This window comes from Pinus tabuliformis, chromosome 6, assembly GCF_031772625.1.
Source record: "Pinus tabuliformis cultivar Carrire ecotype Pingquan chromosome 6, CPIR1, whole genome shotgun sequence".
Lineage (NCBI taxonomy): Eukaryota > Viridiplantae > Streptophyta > Pinopsida > Pinales > Pinaceae > Pinus > Pinus tabuliformis.
This window is the reverse complement of record NC_142292.1, coordinates 1954211662-1954216244: the sequence shown is the minus strand read 5'-3', so window position 1 is coordinate 1954216244 and position 4583 is coordinate 1954211662.

Here is a 4583-nt window from a genome sequence, read left to right as displayed (position 1 = left end):
AGTGCATCTTACCTCTATTTTATTGTTTCCCACTATCTAAATAGCAGAAAGAAAGAATAGCCTAGAATTAGTTTGAATACTCTCTATGCTCAATTTTTTCTATTTCTTTATGTTTTCCTCTGATTGAATTGGTTATGAATATGAATTCCTCCTGGCTCATGTTTACCCCAATTCACCTGTGTTTGCCAATTATCTAGGGATTCTTTACTGCCCCTAGGTAGCGCTCTGTTACCTCCTCTGTTAAGCTGATTGGGAGATTCTTAACTGCCTCCCATTACTTAGCATTCTTTCCATCATTTAAACCTGGAATATTGTTTCATGTTCAGCTATCTTGCTCCACTTTCCCTCTCTTGTGATCGAAGAAATGCACCAGCAGTTCTCCTCCTCGACTCCATGCCCAATGGTTTGAAACTTCCAGACTGTGCCTTGCCTCTCTGTCTGAAAACATCAATTTTCCCACCAAAAACAAACAAAAACCCTCTAAACTCGAAGACCTAGCCTAAAATCCTTTTCAACAAAGCTAAATCTTAAAGAGAGAGCCCTCTCTGATTGTAGGTTGGCTAGAACCTGCAGTCCAAAGTTCGTCTGTGGTTACCTCGGCTGTATCCTTTTCCGGAGCTTAAGGACAACCTGAGTGATAACATAATGGCGACTCCGCTGGGGAACTTCCTCAGATAATTTCACAAAAGTTTCACAAAGAAGGTAAGAAAGCTCCAATGAGAGAACCAGATCTTCAGAACTACTTTTTCAAGTTTAGTTCTGAACTTTGATGGTGGACAGAGATCAGACACTCCAAAGTTGATCTTTCACCTGGCGACTCCACATCATCCTCATAATAAAGACTCCACTGGAGAAATGAACCCAAAAGAAATTTATGAGCAGATCAGGCTTTTGACCTGGATTATGATCCAAGAGGTCATGTTCTTTCTCTTCCATAAAATTTTGTTGTACATATTGTTTAAATTTAACTTTTATGATTTTCCTTTTGAAAATGTTGAAGAAAGCCCTCCTTGCACATCAGAGCGACAACCTTTAAATGCTGTTGATGCTCACCTTATAGTCAAGGGGGACACCACTGTCAAAGTAAATCATCCTATCCCTGTTCATACCGAACCCAATCATTTAGCCCATGTACACAATCCCCTGCCTCGTAAGGTTCCTGATAGATATAAGCCACTCATTTTGCCTCCCGTGCTTAATCCTTTGCCCAAAAATCATCCCATGAATCTCCCAAGATTTGATGGAGAGAATGGAGTTACTGCCCAGAAGCATATCCAGGCTTTTGAAGATTATTTGAACATTTTTGAAGTGGAGGATGAGGATGTTAGTGTTAGGTTGTTTGCCCTTTCTTTGCAAAGTGAAGTTAGGACTTGGTTTAAAGCATTGCCTGAAGCAAGCATCTCAAATCTCCAGTAGTTATTCAAACTCTTCCTTGATAGATGGATGATCAAAGTCAATTTCCTCGTGCTCATAGAAGAATATAATCAGTTAAAAAGGATTCCAAATGAATCTGTTCAGCAATTTTCTCACTGATTCAATCAAGTTTATCATTCTATACCATTGAATATAAGACCTCCCCCTGATTTGGCCCTATTACATTATCCAACAGCATTTAATCCAGAAATAGAATTTCATCTAAGAGAAAGGAGACCCTCTACTATGCAACAGATGCAGAACATGGCAGTAGATGTAGAGGTTAATCTGAAAGTTAGGAAGGGGAAGTTGAAAGCAGAAAAAGGGGATGAACTTGATATCTTTGTAAAGAAAGCAGAGGAATTAAAGCAGATGTGCACAATAGAAGTTGAATGTTTAGAGCACCAGAACAGATCTGTTTTGCAAAAGGAAAGTAATGATATTCATGAACAAACCTGCCACAAAACAGATGACATATTCATACCACCATACATGATGGAGCAGTCTCATGATATAATGTATGAATATAATAGCTTCTCTTCTTTCAACTGTCTGCCCAAATATGATCAGTATGATGATGATTGTGAGCCTAACGACCAAATCAGTCTTGCAGAGGAGTTACATCTTGTTTTTGCAGAGAGCATAGTTCAGGATCAGCTGCCTGAACACAATGATCAGAATGCCCATCTCAGCTATGAAGAAAAGGAAGAAAACGCAGAGTGTGTTGATTTCAGCAAAGGAGCTTTACGATTTTGTTTCAAGTCTTTTTAGTTTATTAGGGGAAATTATCATGCCATTAATAATCAAGTGTCACCATATTTTGATATTGACCGGCTAGAAGAAAGTCTAGGCCCCTCTCTTAATGTATTAACACTAGATTTTCAGCCCCAAAGTGCCAGTGAGTGTCAGATTGAGGAAGACTCAGAAGCGGCAGCATGTGACTGAAAAATCCAATTGGATTCCCTGCCTGTTGATTTTTAGCCATCTTGGATATTCGAAGAAGAAAAAGAACAGTCAGCACAAATTTGTCAAGTGCCATCTGAGCAGTCTTTCAAAGTATTACAGGTATCATCCCCTATTTTGTATGATTCACCTGATGGCAAGCTATGTGAGGAGATAAATCACTGCTCTTCTCCATTAAAAGTCTGCAAAGGTCAAAATCAAGTTGTTGATGATTCCCCAATTTCAAAGCATGATAGCTATCCCAAACTTTTATATAATTCTTCAAGTCAGTCCAGCAATAATGTATATATGCTACAGGACCCTTTTGTAAAGTTTCTTGTTTCAGCAAAGAAGGTCAGCAGCTTCCTGATCTTCTCAAAGATTAATAAAGCCATATCAGATTGCAAGATCTCCATTTCAGGTAACAGCAAGCACAAGCAGCAGGGGCCATTCATGTTTATAATGCTTAAGTGGATGCATTGGCTATTTCATTTCACCTAACGGCAAAGTAAGTGCTGGTTAGGGTAGGTAGGTAGGATTAATAAGGCAACCGGTCAAGCAAATTTTGCAGAATACAACAGCAATTGAATACAAGGCAGTCTGACCTACTGTTCTTAGCTTTTCACAAGGAAAGGCCATCCCCAAGTGGAGCCACTGTTAGCCTCCTGCTGCAGCAGGTATTCATTTTTCATGATTGACATTTTTACATGCCAAATATGTCATACTTTGCAAGCTACAGTGTTCCATATTTCCGAATGAGGCCAAAGAAGAAAGCCATAAAGTGTCCTGGTCCAAGTGCCACTGCTGTATTCCATTTTTGGTGGGCTTTTCAGTTAAGGGAAGGCCAAACAGCTAAATCTTGGCCTCCCTAGTTTTCAATTTCCAGTTTTAGAATATAGAGAATGTATCTGTCCAAACAGTCTAATCTTGGCAGATTCTGTAGATAGGTAGAGAATCAAAGGGACCCAACTGTTTAATATGGGCCCTGGCAGAAATAAGTGCAGATTTAGATAGGAAAAATTCAAAAGAAAAATTGTAAATCTGGGTCTGCAAGTCTAAGTACACCCACCCAAAAAAGAAGAAAAAATGTTAGAAAAGTAGGCTGGGTAGGTAGCTGTGTGGTTGCAGAATGATAATTTGTGATCAATTTTGTGTTACAAAGTGCTTTATCTTTACAGATCACAGTGCAGGCAGTTTTCAGGCAAAGGAGCTCAAAGGTGAACATCACTAACTCCCCCTTCTTCTAAATTCCCAAAGTCCCTTACTAACTTCCCAAAGAGGTCAAGATCTGCTTGATTCCTCTTAGTTTCTTCATCATCCATATCAGCTGCCTTGGTGAAGATCTGCTTCACTCAAGGATTCTATTTCTTTTCAAAGTCTTTTCCCCAAAATTAGCCTAAGGTCCCTGACCTTAGCGCCTGCTTATCACCTTCATATTAACTACTAACAATATTGTATAGCTCCCTATCAGTTTTCCCCTTTCCCCTATTAAAACTTTGTATATAAAATCCCCCTATGTAAATATCCCCTCCCTGGCAATATAGCCATATTTTTATAAGTCTGGGAAAAAACGGTCCATCTGGGGGTGTTTTAGCCCATCCACGTCATAGCAGGGGTTAGATGACACCTGGTCATGCTAACAGCCTCTTCCTTAGCCCTAAAAACCCTCAAAAACCCCTTTTCCGCCCCTAACCCAAAGTTTTTGCATAAATACATTAACCCCATGCATATTAAACCCATATAACACCCATAACCCATATAAACCTAAGTTTTAAACCCATCACGCGCATATTAAATTCGGAATATTCCTTGAATATTCCCCGTCCTAACTTCCCGCCGCTTCACATTCGCCGCCAGCCGTCCGATTGTCCTGCGCCCAGATCGACGGTTGGCGAGCCGTCCCATCTCCGAATAGCCCGAAGATTAGCGTCCGAGAGATGGGCGGTATTACTGCCATACCTCCCGCCACGCCTCAGCTCCTGGGCTGTGGCGGAGCCCCCTCTGACAAAACCGCTCCCCCGCAAAGGTGGTGCGCCACAAAACCACTTACCGCCTCCTGCCCGGTGATGTCACCGCTTACTTCGCCCCCCTCTACCCAGTCACATGTCGAGTCATCTGCCTGCGTGGACCCTTGCCACGTGTCATGCCATGTCACCATCCGTACATGATGAAATCATGCTGACGTCATCCCGACACGTCATCACTGACCTCACCCGCCGTACAACGTC